At 36.5% G+C, this 23,586-nt stretch overlaps 1 pseudogene; it reads left to right on the top strand.

Annotated features, from left to right (window-relative positions):
• Positions 1-10,765: 10,765 nt before the first annotated feature.
• LOC133844714 (ribokinase-like) lies at positions 10,766-12,650 on the top strand (annotated as a pseudogene).
• The last annotated feature ends 10,936 nt before the right edge of the window (positions 12,651-23,586 follow it).

Here is a 23,586-nt window from a genome sequence, read left to right as displayed (position 1 = left end):
TACGGAGAGAATAATTTTCACTTTGAAAATTAATTTCCACTGAAGTTTTCACTTAGCATAAGCAGCTTTGATCGACTTAAGCAAACTTTTGTTTAAGCGCTCATCTATTAGTTAAATACCCAACTAGTTTCTTGTTTATGAGAACACATTTGCGTGAGTTTGCAGTTCAAGAAACAGAATTTAGCAATTAACTGAGAAAATTGTTGTCAAATGCAGCACAGAACACATTTTGGCTAACCTGATGATGATGCTCTATGTATGTATTTTGTTCAACTGTCAGCTCTGTCTAATTGAGTGCACACCCACACACTGAGAAACGAAGAACACACACAGACACCTCAACACCTGAATGCATTGATGTTTTGCTTGCATAACTATGCTCCATATCCAATCCAATCAACTGTCTCTTTCGTGTGCAATCAATTTCAACTAAATACCGTCTTCATGCGTAATTGCTTGTCCATGTATGCGTACGCTTATGTATGCGTCTGTGTGTATGTATGTGTGTGCTGTGCTGTGTACTTATATGGCGTCCTTAATACGGCAATTAAAAGATGATTCCAATTAATAGTAAACTGCGCATATTGCATGCCATACAGGAGTCGAGTGCTCGCTATCTATTTCTTCCCCTCCGCCCCTCTTGACGACTGCTTCACAAATTGTATTACCATTTGCAACACAAAGCTGCTCCATTAATTGCCTTAATAAACTAGACCTGGCTCTTCAAATTAGTTTAATCAAGTATTGTAATACAATTTGTCGGCACAATGGGCGCTAAACAATAGCATCTAATAACGATTGTCGAAGGTTTGAATGCGCTTCTAACTAGCAGATACTCTAAGTGAGATATTTTAAATAATTCGGGAAATAATTAAGTTTTTAAGTCAAAGAGAGCTCTCACATTGCCTGGGATTTTATAACCATATTAATCAATTTTATAGATAGATAATTATGTAGAAATCATTATTATTTGTCGCCATAATGTGCGCTAAGCAATAGCATCTAATAACAATTGTCAAAGGCTTGAATGCGTTTATAACTAAACAGATTTTAAATAATCCTCTTCAGGAATTAATTAAGTTCGCTTTGGCTGGGATTTCTTAAGCCTCTTAATTAGTTTCACAGACAGATTATGATCTCAAAATTATGCATTTAATAATAATAATACAATTTGTTGACACAATGGGCGCATCTTATATCAACAGTCGAAGGTTCAATGCGCTTGTCCGCACAAGATTTTAAATAATCCTCTTTTCGAATATTCCGAAATTAATTAACTTTTTTAGACACTTTATCTGTAATTTGTAACCCATTTAATCACTTTAACACATAGATATTATGCATTTAATACAGTAGCATATTCCTACTTCATGAATCGTTTATTCGCAGGGTATTAAAACTAAATGCCAAATCTAATCTATAATTAAATCGTGTAAACTGTCGCTAACATTTAAACGAACGCATTAATATTAATAGCTAATAGTTTGGATACCTTTTATATTGCCTAATTAAATTTCCACTTAAAATACGACGCATTGCGTTCTATTTTTTCCAATATATGTAAACAAAAGCAGCGCAAGATAAATGACAAAAAATGTGAGCAGCCGCAAAACAATTAATCAGAGCATGGCTGGGTGTAGTAAATGGGCGAAACAAGGGATTGAGAGTACTTTGGGAAGCAAACAATTTGCATAAATTAAATAAACTAAAAATGCTGTAAACATAATTAGAAATATGATACTCTCTCTTGCTTCAGCCCTCGCTGTCCGTCTCTTTCTTGCGTGCATAGAACATTCAATTGATTTATGCAAATTGCGAAACCGCAAAACAAAATGCAAATTTGTCAAACAATCGACAACAAATACAACAACAACGATAACTGACAAAAACCACAACAAGTGCAGCAAAAAAATAAAATATGTGTAGTAAGTAAATAAATTAATGGGGAGTAAACGCATGTATTACAACTTTATGGACAATAATAAATAAATACTAGTACAACTTATGTGCATGTTATGTTTGTCAAGTTCTATCATGTTGCATGTTGCACATCACTTCTCTCTCTCTCTCTCTCTCTCTCTCTCTCTCTCTTTATATCTCCTTCTCTTTCGTTTGTGTTGACTAAATGCGACCAAGTGCAAAACCAAATCAACCAAAAATTACGTTATAAATATTAATTTCATTCAATTATTTTTTCTACTGTTTTCGTTGTTCATTTTTTTTTATTGGCTTTATTTTCATTTATTTTTATATGGAGTTTTATAGTTGTTCACTGCGGCAGTTTAGCATGCCAAATTATTTACGAGCATTCAATTATGCACATATTTCGCTTTGGCATACATAATTTCGATAGTTGTTTGATTTCGATAGCCAATTGTTCGTAATAAAATAGATACCTGATAGCTGTTTCAACTACTAAATAAAATTCAAAGTTAATGTTAGTCCTCTACTTATATTAAATAAAATCATATACATACCGAAAAATACTAAAATATACCAAAGGCTATATTTGGTATATCGATATTGTACTACATTCAATATATGGAGAACATAATAGAGTGGGCGTGGCAAATATTTCAAATAAAATTTATCTCTGTGCAAACGTAACAATTGCTGTAGTAAAACAAGTAAGAAAGTTACAGTCCAGTGTGCTCGACTGCGAGATACCCGCTAACCATTTTTTAATAAAGGCAAAATATTGCGGTATCATTTTCAAAATATACCGAAAATACTAAAAATAATGAAAATATACCAACTGGTATGTTTGGTATATCGATATAGTACACCATTCAAAATATACCATAACCGGCACAATGTGCCAGATTGTCGCCCAAAGCAACTCAGACCCCTAGTAAGTATTTCTTTAATAACTTCGACAATTTTTATCTGATCGCAACCAAATTTTCAGGAATCATAACTACTACAGAAATTATTGTACTTACCAAAATTCGTAGCTCTAGCTTTAAAATTACACTTGTTATCCGATTTTTTTTGATTTGCGGGGGCGGAAGTGGGCGTGGCAAAAATTTGAAACAAACTTGATCTGCGTGCAAATATAACAAATGCTGTCGAAAAAAAATTATAGCTCTATCTCCTATAGTCTCTGAGATCCAGTATTTCATACGGACGGACGGACAGACGGACAGACACACAGACGGTCAGACGGACAGACGGACATTGCTATATTGCTGATCGCTGACGCTGATCAAGAATATATATACTTTATAGGGTCGGAGATGCCTCCTTCTACCTGTTACATACATTTCCTGCCAGCACAAAGTTATAATACCCTTCTACCCTATGGGTAGCGGGTATAAAAAATTATAGCTCTATCTCTCTCTCTAAGATTATGTGCTTCATATAGACAAACATACGGACGGTCATGGCAAGTATATACGTACATATATACTTCATAGAATCGAAGATAACTCCTTCTTCATGTTACATACATTTCCAAACATTATCAACACAAAGTAGTTACAAAAGAAGAATGAGTTTAGTTTGGCCTAAACACATTAACCTCTTAAGCAAATTGCTAATATCTAATAAAATCTATGATTCCATTTAATACTAATTTATTTTAATCGAATAGCTCATAATTCAATAAATATTAAAATAATAAATATAAATTTGAGTATTGGGTATTTAAAATGTATTTATTACAAGAAAACTAGCAGCAAAAAGTATTTTCTTTGTTTATTGAATCATTTAACTTTCTCTTTTCCATTGCGTTCTTCCGCATCTGAATTGAAATTCAGATCACAAGCTGGTCTCTAATAAATAAAAGCCGTCATTCACCCGCGGCTTCAAGGCTTTTAATTTATAACAAGTGAATCGAGTCCAAGAACAAAATTATGCAAATTTATGTATTGCACATTTTTCATATTTTCATTCTTTTTTTAAATCTTGCTGTTGGACATTTTGAAGTCGCAAGGTTACGTTTTTTATAATTTCTTTGTGGTTGCCACATACATTTCGAGTGCCCCATTTGGTGGCAGGCAAATATTAATTTCATAAATGTTGCGTGTATTTTAATGAGAAATGAGAACACTCGAAATTAATAACACAAAGCGCACATTTAATGCAAATTGCAGCCCTGAGACCGAAACTGTAGCTCTGCCATTTTGCTGTGCCTCAGGGGCAAAGCACAAAGTGGAAGCGGAGTCTGGGGCAGAGAGAAGAGTCGTGTACTGTCAACTCATTGGCCAGCGGAGCATCGAGCCAGCGCAGAGAACCTCAATTTCTGAGGCGTGTGTGCAGTAATTATGAGGGCATTATGTTGAATCCACAATCGTTATTGCATGGACATGCTGGGACAAGGATGCTGTCCTTCCATGGATCTTGTTGCTGCTGCTGCTGCTGCTCCTTGCGGCGCTTAGCATTCCCAACATTTGCGTTATGCATGAACTGAGAACATGTAGACAGAGACTCCCCCCTCTCAGCATCCCCCTTTATCCGTCGCTGTGTCCAGGATGTGGCAAGTGGCAGCAGGAGACGAGTGTGGTTGGTCCTGGGCTCCCTTTTTGGGGGGGCGGTTGTCTGCTGTGTCTAAATTGCGACAACATTATTTAATTGAAACTAATTTGCCATTTTGTGGGCGCCATCAAAATATTTAATGCTGCTCGCATACAACCAAGCTGGGGCTGGGGCTGGGGCTGGGACTGGGGATGGGGCTGGGGGGCGTGGCAACAAACTGGAACAGCTGCTGAGCTGCTTGTCGTCGTCTGGTCAGCTTTTGCGGCTAATGTGGGTCAGCAGCAGTCTGCTGCCATTGAGCACTCAAAGCATTCTTGCTTAGCGACTTTAAGCTGTGCCCCAAAAAAATGTGTGGCAACATGTGGCAAGTGGAACATGATTGCTCATATGCTAGTGGAAAATAAGTAGAGTGCAAATTAAAGTAACATTTCCTCCCCACCTGTAAAGCTCTGCCATATTTTTCACCTTGTAGAAATTGCGCGCACGAAGAAAAAATTAAGCGCTTTATGGCATGCATGCAACTCGTGCAACGGTGCGTGGTTGGGCAACGGGGGGGGAATGAGAGATAGCCACTGACACTGGAGTACAGCACATGCTCTGTTTACTTTTACGATTTTTCCCCAAAGAAGAAAAAACTAAAAAGGAACTGCATATAATACAGAGCAGAAGTGTGGCAGCTGCACTCATTGTTGACTAGCAATAAAGGCTAGATTAAAGCCAACTAAAAATCCAACCGAATATCCAACTTAACTATACCCAGAAAACATCTAACTTTTATACATCTTATTATATTATACCAAAAAAATAATAAGTGTTTCACTGAAATTAATAAAAGAAATGCGTGAAAGTAATATTGAAAATTAGTTTAGTTAAGTAATGTCAATTTATAAAGTGAGTTTTGCTATGCATTTAATAATTATAGAGAAATATTAGAAATAAACAAGCTAACAATACTGTCAGCATTCTGATATCTTATGATGATCGCAGTAGGTAAAAAATTTACATAATTTAATAATCGTGAATAATGCCAAAATTTTAGCTTTGATTAAAATCGTTTTAAAACATCAAATAAGTGTAATTTTTTAAACGTACTAATGATAATTTAAAATATAAATGTATACAAAAATAAAAAATTATGAATTCATAATTGAATCTTAATATACAATAAAACCCGAGAAACTGTAATTTATTTTGTATTTTATTTATTTACACATGCTTTCTATTTTTTAGTTTAAAATATATAATATAATATCCATTAATAATACTAAAGTAATAATACATTTTTATTGTTATCATCTTGATTACGCTCCTTAAAAAATAGTACTTAAAATGTCTAGAAAAAATGGAACAATTTTGATTGACCTTAAAACCTTTAATCACGAATCACTGAATTTAATAATTCTATTTACATACACGTAAAGTTGATATCGAATAAGTCAATAATGCCACAAAAAATAATATGTCATTTACTTGAATAAAATATATTGAAAAAATACTGATTGAGCAAGGTTTCAAATAAAAAAGCACTTTTTCCCATTAGTCTTTGAAAAGTGCGAGTTATAAAGGTTTTTTTTTAATTATCAAATTAACGAATTCAAATTTCAAAATATTGTAAAAGCTGTGTCTACAACCCGCTAAATTGGCAGTACTGACAGTAACAGAGCAGCACACCCACACTACTTACACGCATACACACACACACACACCTAACACACACACACAGACACATGGCGAACGACACCGCCAGCTGCAGGCGTGGCACAAAGTGAGCAAAACGCACGTGACGCTCATCAATTTGGCGCACTTTGCCTTCGCCGTTGTGTTTTTAATGCGCTCTGCCAACGACAACGATGAGAATGAGAATGAGGATGAGCATGTGGATGAGACAGAGCTTCAGGACAACGACAACGATGATGATGATGATGATGATCACGATGGTAAGTGGGAATGACGATGATGAGGAGACTACAACTGCCAGTGGATATTCGTTTACTGTTGCTGCACACGAACCTGAACCTGACTCTGAACCTGGCTGACTGCATCGTTCCGCACATGCTGTGCACGTCCAGCTCCTTACACCCATACCCTACTCATCCCCATACAATGTCACGATTTTGCATATTAATTGCATTAAGTTATAGCCACCGACGGCAGCAAGCGGTGCGTTGCCTGGCGCCACATGTGCCTCATAGTCTCTCTCATAGTCTCTCTCTCTCTCTCTCTTGGCTCCCACCTTCCACCCGCACTCACACACACACACATAAGGTTGGCTTGCGAAGTTCAGTGATAATTTCAGCTTGGTAAATCCACTTTGCTGCACATGTTTCAGGCTTAGTTGTTGCCGTGTGCTTAACTGCCACTCGAACTGGGCGCCATCCTCCTCCTCCTCCTCCTCCTCCTCATCCTTCTCTTCTGTCTCTTGCTGTTGCTTGTACAGACTGTAAGTTCATATTTATATTATGTTTAACTAACGCACAAACATTTTGTCTGCTCGCCCACTTGAAATTTATTTATAAACACACAAACTCCAATAGATAAAATGAAATGCGATACGCGAACGCATGTTAAGCAGACATCCACACATATAAACATTCATATACAGAAATACTTATCCCATGTGGAAATATTTGAAAATGTTTGCCGATCATTTCGCTATTTTTAACCTGCCAACAAAATACTATATATGAAATATACTTATTTATACACCCGGTACTCCGTTGGTTAGCAGAGTATTATAGCTTTGTGCCAACAGGAAATATGTGTAACAGCTTAAAGTATATATAGTATATATTTATTCTTTCAGCCTTTACAGCTGTATGAACACCTAGTTAATAGACTTAAGAAATCAAACTTAGGAGTGACAATTTTCCTATGATTACTAAGGAAAAACTTGGCTATCATCCAAAAAACAACTTTATGAAAAAATTAAAATGGACAAGCGTTCAACTTTTTCGATTCGAAATAATTATCAAGAGTTGTAAATTGTATTTTTTGTAATCCGGCTCTGTGTTTTCTATTAACTATAACATTTTTTGTTTAAGTATAAATTGTAGTATATATATTTTTATAACTTTCCATGATTTTAGTATTGTAGTATTATTTTTTAACCAATGAGAACTATTTAAATTGAAACGTACTTCCAAGACTCCTAGAAAACTTTATAAAAAAAATATTTAGTTTCAGCTGTTCAACAAATTATTATTCATTACTTACAACACATTACAATATTTTGTTTCTTATTTCGTAAAGCATAAATTTTAGTATAAAATAGGAATTAAGAATATTTAAATATACTTCCTACATTCCCAACTGTTTAACTAATTATTATTCAGTACTTATTATACTCGATTCCAGCTTACTCCAGAAATAAGTTATCTGTTTTCTTTATTTAAATATAAAAAAATCCGCGGAACTTTAAACAATAAAATATTTCAAATTAGCAATATTATTTTATGTATTCGACACAATGTTAAACTAAAAATAAATCCTTACCGCCTGTTTGTTAATGAAAACTTAAAAATAATTGCACTTAAATACAGTTTACACACTGCATATTGCACATTTTTATTGCTCTGTGGATTTTCATGATGTTTCGCCAGATTTCGCTCCATACTTCTTTACATTCCATATGATTGATTATATACTATTGAATGCAAGGAAGCATGGAACTCACAAAGGCTATTCAAAAACCATTACCATTACCATTACCATAACATGCATCACATATTGTTGTTATACTCCCTCTTAAATTGCTGTTGTCTGGTCTGTTCTGTTATGTTCGCTGCTGATTCACACATAAATAATGACAATGGCGAATGTAATTGCATCACAAAAAGTTGCCAAACATTTGGCAAACCAAATGTTCCTAGTTGTCGCCTGTTTTGCTTAGCCCAAAGCTATCAGAACAAGAGTGTTTGCATTCATGGTCCTTGCATTGTTTTTGTTCATTTTATTATTTAGAACTAAATCCTTTGGATCCTCCTTTTGCATCTTGCAATCGCCATGACTACGACTTCGCTTGTGGCTTGCAAAATTTTCCTGTTTTGCGTTGAATTTTCCGCTGGCCGTGTTGTGGAAGGGGAACTCGGTGAGGTGAGGTGAGGTTTAATACTTTTTGCCGTGCGTTTTTATAGTCCAACTGCAATAAAGCAATTTTTAAGCGCACTGAAGTGTGTTTATATGTGACTGTGCGGCTGTTGAAGGGGGCGTGAAAGGGAAGCCGGGGGGCGGAAGTAGCGAGCGCTGCCCTTCGTCGTGTATCTGCTTTTGTTTTTGTGTGTATTTCTTTTATTTCTCTTTATTCTTATTTTTTGCATCTTTCACGCGCCTGCACAAAAAATTCATAAACTTTTTTGCTGCTGCTTTTTGTTGTGTTGCTCGACTTGTAGTTGCTACTACGATTGTGTGTATGTGTGTGTGTGTTTGGGGCACGAAGTGGCGCCCGCAATAAAATTGCGCCCTTTTTGTTGTTGTTTTTCGACTTTGTTTTTTATGCGCATATTTTGCACCACATGGCCAAAGCCCGAACACCGAACACCGCGCGTCGCTGCCCGCCTCCCCCTCAAACACGCCTTGGCCAGGGCTTTAGTTTTGCGCTTAAACGATTTTTTCCTTTACATTTCGAGTTTTTTGTGTGTATTTTTGATATGTCTTTTTCTGGTCACATTCCGTACGCGAAATATGCGCTCAGCAAAACAAAATCCGCGACTGCAATTTCGATTTAGGAACACAACTCAAAGTCGAACTTCAAACCGATATTCATATATTCGAGACTCGAACAAAACTGTCAAAAAGACATTTGCAAATGGAAACTGAAGCTGAGCTGCTGCTGTTGATGCTGCTGAGTCACAACTTAACGGCGCGCACTGACAAATGCGACTGTCATCTAAGCGCATTGTAAACAGACGTTTATATAGGTGCCTAAAATTAAATTCGAGGACCCACATGAAGCGTCGCAGTCGACCCGATCCGCTTTGCAGGTCAAGTCGCGGCCAAGCCAGGCACAATTACAACTACAACAACAACAACAACTACAACTACGACTGCCACCATGTGGTGCATCATCGCTGTAGTTTTTACCTACTTGAAGCACATTGTGGCAATACCCACGCGGACTGTAAATGCATCGCGAGTTCTCGAGTTTGAATTCGAGTTCGAGTTCGACTTTGACTCTGAGTTGCAGCAGGATGTGGCACATGGATGCAATCTGCAGACGCTGCAGGCGTTTTCCCATGTCCCCGTTGCCGCCTTAAGTGTACCAAAAGGCAGACAAACTCTGCCATGTGGTGTGCGTTCTTCTGTTTTACAACAAATAAACAGCACAGCAAGGAATGTCAAATGTTAATCATATGTGTTACAGCCCTCTCAATCCCAAAAACCGTTCGTCGCAACGTATATCAAATTGCATTCGCAATTTACACGCTTAGCACTAATTGCGACTACTTCAAGTCAAAGTTGTAAAATCTCTTGAAATATTGAATATTCGTTCTATACGTAGAAAATGTCTCCGAGATTGTCTGAAAGTATTTACAAATATTTCTCAGAAACGCTTTCATAATTTCTTTTTTTTTTAAATTTCATAATTTCCTACGAGATAAATTTTATTAAGTAATAAATTTGTGATTTGTGTTCAAATGTCTCCAGAATACAAATATTTCTGAGAAACTCTTTAAAATTTTAGTTCAGAAATATTTAATAATATCATTTGAAACTCCTCTTATAATTTTGATAGTTTAATAAAGTTGAATAAAATATCTACAAGTATTTATGAGAAACTATTTGCATTTTTTTTTAAATATATCACAAAAAATTTATATGATTTCAATTTAATCATTTATGTTAATAAATTTTAATATTTGTTTAGTACGTAGAAAACGTAAATTTCAAAAATAATTTCAAATTTTAGTTCAGACAAATTTAATAATTTCTTATGAAATTTTTGATATCAGTTCGACAGTTTAATAAATTAGTATATTTTCTTGTATACAGAAATTGGCTGAGAAAATCGACAAATATTTCTGAAAAACCATCTTAAATTTTTTTGTAGAAAAAATTAAAAAATTGTTTATAAAATATTTTGATCATTAAAGGCAATCTAAATTTATAAACGATTTTAAATTAGGCTTAAATTTAAAGTTTTGAGGACATCCTTTAATTTATTTGAGACAAGTGATCTCAAGTCTTGCTTCAACTCTAAGAAGGAACAACAAAAGTCATTTTCATCTTTCGCAAGCAGCTTTAATTAATATTTAAATTGACAAGAAAATCAAATTGAAAATGAAATAAATTAAGTCAATTTAGGATAGGTAAGTTGTCAGTTGTTTAAAATTTTTAAAAGTATTAAATTCAAAATGCAATCTGTTTTAAAGCTGACCAAGATCAGGTATCACAACACCGTTGTGAGTTTCAGGTCATGGTGGTTGAGATTCAAATCGAGTGCTTTACACCAAATGTCGAGAACTAGGAGAGGAGCACAGCCACAGTCACAAACAACGGAGCAGCCGCCTCCGCCACCGCCAAAGGACAATGGCCCCATTGAAGTGTTGGTCTTTGGATCCATCAACATGGACTACATAACGTGAGTAAAGACTTGAGAGTTGATTTCATTTGCATGTTAAGCGATCGCAGTTACCTCAATGAGCTGCCCAAGCCGGGTGAAACACGCCAAGCGATGTACAGAGAGCAATGCTTTGGCGGCAAGGGGGGCAAATCAATGTATGGCAGCTGCCAAATTGGGGGGCCAACTGCGCTTTGATTGCCAAACTCGGACACGATGACTTGGGCAGCATTTACTACGAGTATTTGCAACAAATGGGCATCAACACAGATTATGTAGAGCAGCTGGAGGGCGTAGAGACGGGCATTGCCCAGATCAACGTGGATGACAACGCGGAGAACACAATTGTCGTGCTGCCCGGTGCCAATCAAAGGCTCAACAGTAAGGATGTCTCCGCAGCCAAGAAGCTGTTTAAGACGGCCAAAGTGTTGCTCTGTCAGTTGGAAACGAATCACAAAGCTGTGCTCTGTGCTCTGAAACTATTCAAAGGAGTTTCCATACTAAATGCAGCGCCTGCGATGAAGGATATGCCAGCTGAACTGATCCAGGCAGCTAGCATATTGTGTGTCAACGAGGTGGAGGCAGCCCAACTCACCGATCGCGAGGACATCAAGACCTTGCAGGATGCCAAAGCGGCAGCTGGCGAATTGTTGGAGAAAGGTGCTCAAAGTGTCATCATTACGATGGGTGCTTTGGGTGCTGTGCATTTATCTCAAAGTGATCCCACGTACTGCATTCATTGTCCGGCGGCACCGGTGCGCTACTTGGCAGACACTTCGGGCGCTGGAGATGCTTTTCTGGGCAGCCTGGCCTATCACATTCTTCGCTTTCCCAATCTCAATCCCGAGAGTCACATTTATGCGGCGAATATTTGTGCTGCCTACTCGGTTGGGCATCGCGGCACTCAGCCCAGTTTTCCCGGTTCGGAAATCGCACAAGATGATCTGTGTCATATTTATCCGAACTTTTGTGTGATTCCTGAAGAAACCGAAGAGGAGGCGACGCTAAGAAAGAAACAAGAAGCAGAGGCCGCAAAGGCGAAACAAAACGAAGCGGTTGCCAAGCCAGAAGCTGCGCCTGCTCCAGTTGCTGCTGCACCTCCAGAACCAGAGCCAACTCCAGCTCCAGTGGCTGTTACAGAAGAGCGACCAACAGCTGCCGCTCCCGTTCCCGCTCCTGCACTCGTTCCCACTCCCAATCCCAATCCCATTCTTGCTGCCACCCCAGAGCAAGCGCCAATGCGCGGCTCAATCGCAACACCTCGCACTTCAAACAATCAAACAGCGCAACCCAAACGTGTCTCATTGGATACACGAGAAGTGGCAGCAACTGTGCCAGCAGCACGTGTTGCACAACGTGCCACAGAAGTGGCAGCAGCGATGGTCTCATCTCAAGCCACACAGCGGACCAAAGAGGTGACAGCTCATGTGGTGCCCGGACGCATAATGCACAAGCCTCGCAAGGTGCAAATTCAAAAGAGACCGATCCCAAATCGTAAATGAGTCAGCGACTCAACACAATCATTTGGCAAAAGTATTTGGCAAATTAAATTTGTAAATCTTTTCGATTTTATCTGTCAATAAATAGACGCATAATTAAAACGACCATTTTGTTGAAATGCATCAGTGTGTGTGAGTGTGTCACAATTAACGTTTTTCCAGACCCAATTTCGAATTTTCAAACGAAACTTAATCGAATTGTAATGAAAATTGTCAACGTGTTGTCAGCGCCGCGTGTTGACAAAAGGCAAAGCTGGCAAACGAGCAAAAAATGGCTTCACAATTGTGCATTTTAATTAGCAATTTGTGTGCTGTGCGAACTGTGATCATGATCAAATGAATACGCTGTAAAGGAAACAGGAATACAACAGATCAACTGTCACTAGAAGACAAAAATATGAACAAATATTCACAAGTATTTCTGAATTCCTTACGAGTAACTTTGAATCATGGAAATAAAGTTCGATAGCAAAGAAACAAAAAGAAAGGATAAAAGTAAAGGCAGACATATCAAATTCCAAATCATTTTTAACTTTGTGACGATAAATGCTATTTGTATTTAAAATATCCTTTATTCATATTTAAAGTATCCTTTGAAGGATAATTATCCTTATTCTAATCAAAGGTATATCATAGTTCCACTACAAGGTATCTTTCAGTCTATCATGCTCATTTATAAAACGCTCATTGCGTTTAATGTGCTTTTTAATGCACTACGCATAAGTTATATGCTCTTTCATTAAATTATAATATCTGTATAATCGAAATGCATGAAAACTGGCAGTAAAATTGGACCATGGAAAGGGAGACTTGTGAAAAGAATATTAATAGCATTGAATTACAAAGCAAGAGATGATGCTCTGTGGTAGGGCGAGAATTCTAGGGCTTGGGCCATGTAACTAATTATTTAAATGCTATTATAGCCATTAATGTGTCCATATTTTAATTGCGATTAATTAACGAGCTGTGCGCCAAATGGTTTGGTTAATGTTAACAATGCTGATAAGGCTTTTTGCATCTCCCCTATGCATGACATAAAGTTAAAACAAGGTCATCAATTAATGTGGATTTGGAAACATTTAAACAGAAAAATTAATGTCACTTGAGCTTATATAACTGATGAAAAAATACTTTCAGTTTCAGTATCAAATACAAAAAATAAATGTGACTAGAATTTATATAATATAATTCTGTCGGGGAACTTTCACTAAGTCACCTCCACTCAATCCGTAGCTATATTCATATATACATGAGTGTATTATATATGTATATGGCATAAGCCGTTATATAGCTGAAGTATTTCCTATACATTTCCGCAACAAACACGAAAATAGCGATGAGCCAAGTGGGCTCCGCATTATTCACCATATGCATGCCACAGCTCTTCATATAGTATAGTCTTTCTCTTTATCCCTCTCACTCACACACACACACACACTCACACACAACATATATGATGTATATGCATATATGTTGGCGATTTCTGTGCTGTTTTTCTGTTGTATTTATAGCAGTTTGCGGCATTCTCCATAAATAGCAACAGACGAGTTTGAAAGTGCACACCACCAAAAACTATATCTGAACTTTTCTCAGCATTTTTATCAAGTTATTTCCATCGTTTCTCCGAATTTCCACATTGAACCGCACACTGACGCGTTTGCAATAAATTTCGGCAATGTTTTTTTTTAAATGTACTTTTGCTTTTAATATTTATATTTTCATTTAAATTGTTTGTTGAATTTTTTCCAGGTTTTAATTTTTGGTGTATCACAGAGATTGTTTTCAGTTTTATATTGCTCCTTTTTTTAGTTGTTTTTTATTGTATTAGATTGTCTTTGCTTTGAGTTGGTATTTATTAAATAGTATAAACAAAGCGGCGAGCCCAGACCGAAATCGGGCGATCTGCACAGCTCGAGAACAGAATCGGTAATGCACTAAAGGATGCAAAAAATATTCTCAAATTAATTCTTGGGCTGTTTGGCGGCTGTCGAGTCGAGTCGCGATGCCCCCGGTTATAACTGTACCGGCGCTGCCCGACCGACCGAGCGAACGAACTCTATCCCAAAAAGATCCACAGAATCAAACGAAAAGAACATCTCCGCCTCCCTTCAGCCTGCCTGAGCAGAACTTTCATTTCGTACATAAACATATATGTATATACATATATATATATTTATTTCGTACATATTTATAGCTTTGTCTCGTCTTCTTGTCTTGCTACTTGTATATATATATACAGATCTGTGTGTGTTGTATATAAAGCGCATATAGCTAAAATCGGCCGCCCAAAATATACCAAAGACTTCGGCGTTGTCGTCGTCGGGCTTTTGCCTCCACACTTTGCCGCAAATGATCCTCTTACGCAGGCGCATTCCACACACACACACACAGTCATAAGTAGCAACGTCTATACTTAGCCGTATATACGGAAGATCGGGCGATCGTCGAACTGTTTTAGCTGCTTCGATTCGGCCTCTTCTTCGTGCCAATGCGAACAGCATTCGTGCTATAAAAATAACATCCAGAAACACACACACACAACTATGTGAGTGTCTGACTAGCCCCAAAGACGATCTAACATTACGATCACCAAACTGATCGGAGAGTTTCTGTTTCTGTTTCGGTTTCGGTTTTTTGGCAATCGAATCGAAATTGCCATATAACTGAAAACCGGCCGCAGCAGGCAGCATCAGTTTGTCATTTCGATTTCCCGATTTTCCATTTTTCGTTTTCCAAATTGTCTATAGCTCTTTTCTTTTGAGGGTTGACATATTTTTGGAAATGTCAAAATACGTTAGAATTGCTTAATTACTTTTTCTCTGCTCACAACACACATTTGGCACTGCTCCAATTTTGCCGATCGGTTTATCCCGATTTCTGTTTGGTATCGGTTCTATATACATACATATTTGTTGTTGATTGGAAAATGTGTTTTGGCCAGCCGAGCAGATCGATTTCAGGCATGTAACGATCAATTTGCTCTCATGTAAAACAAGCTCAACAACAAGTCTGCTCGTATAAGGAATATTAAAGTGTGAACATTATACGTATATTTCCGTATTTATATTTGTGAATTTGTGCTCTCTTGATTCGTCATTCGCGTGGGCAATCGTCGCATTGCTCGTTTCGCATTTTCAATTTGGACTAGGTCTATTTTTAGCTAATCATTCTTATCTTGCTTCAGCTACAAGTTCGATGAGTAAGCGCATGGGAATGTAATCGAATTAGCCAAATGAGCGAAGCATTCGATCTTGTTTTTATGTACAATATGTTTCTTATATAACAAAACATCCGCTGAAGTAAATAAACAACTAGAATTGTGAATACGTTTTGGAATCTATTGCTAAAAAAAAAAAAAAAAAAAAAATTAATATATATGTTATGTTATTTTAATTTCTTATTTTGTTACTGAAACGCAGACTATAGGTTAAGATTCAGAAAGTATCTAAGATTCTGTAGAAAAATATGCTAGAAAAAAAATTAATTTAATAATAATTGAATAATTGTTACTAAACTTTCAACAAATTTAAACAAAATTTAATATAACAAAAATTTACAAAAATTTAATGTAAGTTAGAAAGCTACTGTCCAGTAAAATATTAAATATACCAAATTAATATACCGAAAATACGGTATATTTCGAATGTAGTACTATATCAATATTGTATTTAGTATATTTATATAGTAATATTCTAAATATACCGTATTCTCATATTTTTCGGTTTACTACATAGTTTGGTATATTCAATATTATACTCAACTGTAGCTTTCTTACTTGTTATCAGAAGTATTATTGTATTTGGTATATTGATATAGTCACACATTCGAAACATACCAGATTGTCAGTAAACGCAGCTAATATTTAGGAGTCAAAAATACTGAAGTTATTATTGTATGTACCGAATATTAACTCTAGTTTCAAAGTTACGCTTGTTATACGATTTAATACGCGAGCAAAGCAAATTATAAATCTATCTCTTATAGTCTTCAGTCCTGTTAAAGTCTTTTCGTTAAAATTATCCTATGGTATGAGTATGAGATTTAGCCAGAATGAGTTATTCCTAGAATACGTACGTTAATATATATTCTCCTTTTATCGTAACGCGTTAACAAGTCTTTTATAGACTGTGCAACAGTCGTGAACGTAATCAGATGTAAACCGCAGATCTTATTAAGCAAATGCACTTGGTTTAATCTACTTGCTCTAGATTTATATGCAGAGATGCAATGCTTATTATGTGAATGTATTTTTGTTAGCATCCAAAAAAATACTTGAAAAGCATTTTGCGCTTCTGCCGCATTCGTGAATTGGGCCCTTTTAAGAGCTTAGCAAAATTTTGCAGTGCGAGAAAACTCACAAAACGCTCGAACACAATTCGCCTTTTAATGTGCAAATGTAAAGCTTAACTAATGCACACACACAAACACACACACACATTTGCGAAGTAGATGCACACACACAATAGATGCAGCATCCAATAGATTCAACCAGCTTGAAGAAGAAGCTGCAATAGCAAAAAAGTAGAGGCAAAAGTAGAAGTACTACTCGTTGATGCCTTGTCTGCTTACATGCGAGCGAAACACACAAATGCAATTTAATTTTTTTTCTTCTTTTCGTTTTTTTTTTCTCTCAATGATTTTTTCTCTCGTTTCGAATTTTTTTTGTTATTTTGTGTGTGTTCATCTTTGGCCTGCATGAAATGTATTTTTGGGTGGCAATAATAGCTCCCAGAGACAAAGAGATGATTCTCGTCCTTGTCGTTAGGTTGATGAATTTCTCTGTTGTGGCTGTGTGCGCCATAAAAACATAGCCACCAACTGTTGTCTACAAATAAATCTCGTTAAGAAGTACATACACAAAACATACACAAACACAAACCCCGACATACACATCTCTCTCTTATGCAGATACAAATACATTTAGCCCCAAAAGAATCGAAGGCAACATGACCATAAAAACGCATGGTCCAAATACATAATAAATAATACAAGCAAAAAAAAAAAAAATATATAGAAAAAAAAAGATATCTTTGCCGTTCGGAATATGAAATACCCTTGATTAATGTTGCTGAAGCTTAATCGAAAGTTGAAACTTGGTAAACATAAGATCGCATAATTGAAATTCGCATTTTGGGTAGTCGACTTTTTGATAAGGTTTGATTAACAAAAGTAAGACAATTCAATAGATCACTTCTTTATACATTTTAAATAAATATCAAAGAAGAGACAATGTTAAATTTAAAATAAATGCCTTAAAGCGTTTTCAATGCTTAGTAACCCGATCTACTTGTCACTAATAATAACATTCTAGATAATTATAAAGCCAACGACCATATCAGCACACCTAATAAGCTCTCAAAGGCATTACACAATTTTTCGCAAATATTAAAAGGCCCTCGTGACAAACCCACACACCAATTTTATGAGCCAAAAAGAAACAGAGACAGAGACAAAACATTGCACTTGACTGTGTTGTTGTGGCCATAAACAGCAGAGAATTAAAATACTTATAAAATCAAACGAGAACCAAAAAACGAAAGAAAAAAATGTAGGCAAATTAAGAGTCGAATAGGTGACAGCGCTGCATTGATTCAAAAATCGAATCCGCGTATTCATTTTTATGAGGTTTGTACATGCCACATTCTGTGGCACTCTCTCATAATGCGGCACCCAGCCGCAAGACACGAAACGAATCCTCAGCAGTTTCTTGGAATACACTCGATTAGAGTATTGCTATTTCGTAACAAAATATGTCTGTGAAGTTTTCATCTTTATTATATGCATTGTGAGATAAATATGTATTATAACTATAACTATAACTAACTTGAACTATAAATTTGATTGAATTCTCTCTTCCTCTTTCTAAATCCCATGTGAAAGCTTTATCACTACTCCAATGCCGTTTGAAGTGTATTAGAACTTCGTCAATTGCAACAGTATTCAGATCTTTTGTCGTATTTTGTCTTTGTTTTTTTACGATGGCAATTAAATTGCAGAATTTGATTTAATTTATTTTATTGATAATAAAAAGCCAAAAACTCAAAATGCCGCCATCCTTGCCGTCTCCACCGCCCGCCTTGCATTATATAAAATTTGATTTTATTTCTCTTCACATTTGCAGAGTTTCCCGCCCCATGGCCACCCCACTCATGTCCGCCCCTAGCCCCCTTCTTCTTGTGCAGAGAGCCAACTTGAGTATGCAAATGGGGGGAGGAGCATTGCACGCTCTTGTCACATTGGAAAATTGAAAATCCTTTTATGTGCAAAACGTGACAAACGATTTTAGATTTTATGCCCCTTGACGTCGCATAAATATCGAAACTTTAAGTGAGAACTTTAAAGTCATTGCCTGGCCCCAGCAAATGCATTAAATATATTATTGAAATGACAGCACAATTCTGGTATAATGGCAAATGTGGGAAATGTTAAAACAAAATTGTGTTGTGCTGGAGCTTACAATAGATTGATCAAGGGTAAAACTTAAAATAGTTTGTATTTGAATTAAATTCAACTTTTCGTACAACTTTTGGTAATAATATATTATACAATTTTTCACAAAGAGTTAGAGTATTAAATTTAAATTTATATTACACATTTCTCTCTTTTAAAATTCATTCTATTTTGATACAAATATTTATGAAAAGTATTTTAATTATATTCTCCTTGCTCATCAGAGTGTACACAAATTCACATATGCTCAATAATTTAATGCCACGCCCACTTGGCTAGTGTCTGCAACGTCTTACATGTGTAACACACTCATCGCTTCGGATCTGGGAAGTGGACAGCAAGCATATTGGACTTGCATTGGACTACCTAATACATAGCCCAGCTCAGTTCAGTCAGCTCAGTTCAACGCAGCTCAGCCCTTCTCTCTCTCATTCAGAGCCATCTGTGATATGGTGACGCAGCTCCCCATCCGAGGATTGTGTCTGCAATTGCCACAGTCGCTGCTTCTGCTTCTGCTTCTGCCTCTGCCTTATGTCTCTTGCCTCTTGCCTTCTTGCCTTGGCCCCTCTTGCAACGTTTGTCTGGCTGTTTCGTAATTACGTGGAAGTCAGGCCCAGCAATCGGACACATGTAGAACATGCCACATGCCTCTGACTATACTTGGCATGTATTTACACTCACACTCACATTCACTTTGAATATTCGTACTCGCATTATTGCATATGGCCTTTCGAGTATGAATGAACTCAAGTGGCGGCAATTTCAATGTATTTACAATCAAAAAAACAAGAAAAAAAGTAAACGGATTTTAAAGACAAACAAAGCAAATCTTTTAAATGCTCGCATATAAATTATAAATCAGACAAACTAAATGTATTAATATTTATAATGCGAGCTGAAAGCAGATGATGTTTACTTGAAATGCAATACCAATTAGTGCACAAAAGACTGTGCAAATAAATTATGCATATATTCAAAAGTAAATGCAATAATAACAATAAAATAATGTATCCTCTTTGCTGTGCTCTATTTTATGTAAATTTTATTGCATCGGTTGCAATATTCAAATTGCAGCTGCTAGTTGATAACAAAGTTGTCAAATTAAATAGCATGTAAATAGTTTATGTAAAATGTGAGACATGCAAACACTTTATGTATATTTTGGATGCAGATACAATTACACACAGATTTACATTTATTTAGATTTAAATACATCAACAAGCAGCATATGAATGCAGGCTGATTTAATTAAAAGTTTAAAGTATTAGCAATAGTACATAAAAGGTTAAACAATTGCCTCGAGCCTTGGTGATTTAATAAGTTTGATTGCTTCATAGGTGTCAATTGTAGTTGTTGGTTATTAAAACAGAAAGCAGGGTAGAAGTAGAAGAAGACATCTTGGAATCTCGGAATATCCGCTACCCATAGAGTAGAACTTTAACTTTGTACCGGTAGGAAATGTATGTAACCTTTAAAGTACATACTATGCATATATTCTTGACCAGCGTCAACAGCCGAGCCTATCTAGCCATGTCTGTCTGTCTGTCTGTCTGTCCGTATGAAACACTGGATCTCAGAGACTATAAGAGATAGAGCTATAATTTCGTTCGACAGCATTTTTTATGTTTACAACTATACAATTGTGATTCCTGAAAATTTGATTGCGATCAGATAAAAATTGTCGAAGTTATTAAAGAAATACATTTATTTGGACAAATACACCTACTTACTAGGGGTCTTAGTTGCTTTGGCTGACAATCTGGTATATTGTGCCGTCTATGGTATATTTTGATATTTTGATATACCAAATATAACAGTTTGTATAATTTCAGTATTTTTACAGTATTTTTGATATACTTGCTACTCCACTGTAGCTTTCTTACTTGTCTTAAAATAACTTTGTTGGTATAAGGCATTCGAACATCACCTTACTCGATTTACTTGTTTAGTTAATCGATCTAGTTAACTGCATATACTTAATAGTTTTTCTATAAAATGCCAATTCGATTTAATCCCATTTTAAAACCGAAGGAAACCAAGCAGACAGCTTGTGTGACAACTCAACTAATTTTGTTGTGCTCTTTCACAGCTTCGTTAGTTATAGCTTCCTTCACATTTTCCCATTTTCCCCACATAAACATAATATGAAAGATATTAAAAAAATAAAAACAACAAGAACAAAAGAATGAAAACTTTGGCGATATTTCGTGCCAGATTTTTGAGTTTTACAAAACTTTTGTGCCATATTTTGCAGAAATGTATGAGAGAGAGAAATAGAGAGAGAGAGAGAGAGAGCGAGTGAGTGTGCACCCAATAAGCAGGCAACTCGCCAAGTATTGCAGCATAAACCCCTCACTATCTCTCCTTCCTCGTCCTCCTGCTCTTCCATCACCCACACATACATACATAAGATGCCTTCTGCTCTAGCATTGCAAACATGCTATCATCAGAGCCTCCCAGCAAACATGGCACACAGCAAAAAGTTTACGCAATGTACCGTAAATTGTGTGTTAATTCAATTATGGCCAAGTTATCGCCTTCCCACTGCAGTCGTCTCACACACACTTGCACACATACACAGGCAAGACAGCTGCGTAATTAAAATACCGAATGTTTATTCAGGTAAATAATTTCAAAGTGCAAGTTGAGAAACAACGGCAACTGCAATAACAAAATTGATACCATTTTACCAATTCTCGTTGTTGTTGTTGTTGTTTATAGCCAGGTTAGTGAGACGCGCTGACTTTTTGGCGAACGCGGCTGCAAAAACAATCTAATGTCAGGCCCCCGCCCCGCCTCCGCCCCTTTCGGCTAAAGGCAGCAGCGGTGGCGCCTTCATTCAACCGTTGAAATTTCCAGCGCGCAAAACTTCTTAACAAAACTTTTCATTAAAGTTTGGCCAAGAGGAAGGACGACGCAACAGAGCCAAAAGACGTGAAAGCAGAGAGCGAAAAGCGCGCAAAACTTTTGTCCGCTGCGAAACGTCATTTGTGGGCGTGGCCGAAATGCAACAGCAAAACCAAGCAGCAAAAAAATATATATACCATATATAATGTATAGTAAAAAATAAAATAAAATAGAAAAAATGTGGCTGCTAAGTATTTGTTTTTTCATCACAGTGTGCGTTTGTGTACATGCGTGTGTGTGTGTATGTTTTTATGTATGTGTGTGCTAAGGTTTTTCTCAAGTTTTTAGTCGCCATCCGCAAAATGTTTTTCTCGCATTTCAATTCACCACAAAAACGTTTTGAGAAATTATTGCAAAAGTTTTTCATAAAATGAAAGCGCATAAATTTAGTAAAAAAAAAATGGACCCTTTGGGATAGTTCTGGGAGGCAAAGAGGCAGCAAAATCGCTAGATAGTTGTAGAGCTGGTTAGAGCCAAATATCAAGCGTCAGGCAGGAAGTAGCAAGTAGCATTCGTTGCATGCGTCCGATATGCACACACACACTCTTGCGTCGCACACTCACGTGCACTACATGTGCACCTTTGTGCGACACGTTAACAAAAACAAAAGCAACAGCAACAACAACAACAACAAACAGCAGCAACAAAAGGCAACGAGTGCGAAAAAGTTTTCGGAGGGTAACGCAAAAAATGCAGCAAGCGTTTTTGGACAACAACAACGACAAGGGTTGGGCAACTTTTTATTTTGGCATTTGTTAGATACTATAACGAAATAAGATACTACAGCTAAAGCTAGCAGCTTAGAGCAGAAACCAACTGGAAAATCTAACCAAGGTAATGGGAAATTATTCAAGAGGAATATGTTCCTCGATTAAATTAAAAGTAAATTCATAAAAATATAATGTCTAAAGTTTAAATGTATATATGTTAAATAAAAAGCATTTCTAACTTAAAAACAAGAAATAATTCAATAGATATAGAATAAAACATGCAAAATTAAAATGTGTTTTAAAATAAATAACTTTAAAAAAAAACAGTCACGATAGTTTGTATCTAAATACTCTTTTATAAAACGAGCATTAAAGATGAGGAAAAGACTTGAACAGCTTAAGCTTGCAAAGCGAGGAATGAAAACAAACGAAGAAATATGAATAACAAGCCCAAGACCTTGTAGCTATTATTTAGAAATAATATAATAAAAATAAATGTAATTAAATATTCAAATAATTGAATAATTCCCTAGACAAGATCACTTTAAATGAAGCAGCTAATCCTCAAATTAAAGCGTAGTAAAAAGTCTCTCAAGCATTTCCTTAGGGCATTCAATAGTTGCCTAGTTGCTCAACTCGCATTTACAAAATTTTCCGCATTCACACACACACACGCATGCTCTCTCTTTCGCACACACACTAGCTATCTCATTCTCTTCCCTTTACACTCAGTGTGCTTGTATTTTTGTCGACTTTTCAACTTGGGCGCGACTGTGACGCGTCGGTGGCAACGGCGGTTAGAGATTGTAGAAAGCATTGGGAGGTGGTGGTCAGAGGGGGCGGCTGTGGCGGTGGCAGCGTGGCGGTGGCGGTGGCGGAGTGCGGTGTGCATTTGAAATATGGTCGCTTGTGCCACAAATAAATAACGCTTTGAAATCGCTCGCAAGTGGATACAGGCAACATTTTGAGTGTGTGGGTGGTGCTGCTG

Source organism: Drosophila sulfurigaster, chromosome 2L (genome assembly GCF_023558435.1).
Source record: "Drosophila sulfurigaster albostrigata strain 15112-1811.04 chromosome 2L, ASM2355843v2, whole genome shotgun sequence".
NCBI classification, from domain to species: Eukaryota; Metazoa; Arthropoda; class Insecta; order Diptera; family Drosophilidae; genus Drosophila; species Drosophila sulfurigaster.
The sequence above is the reverse complement of the archived record's forward strand: the minus strand, read 5'-3'. Positions and strand labels throughout refer to the sequence as shown.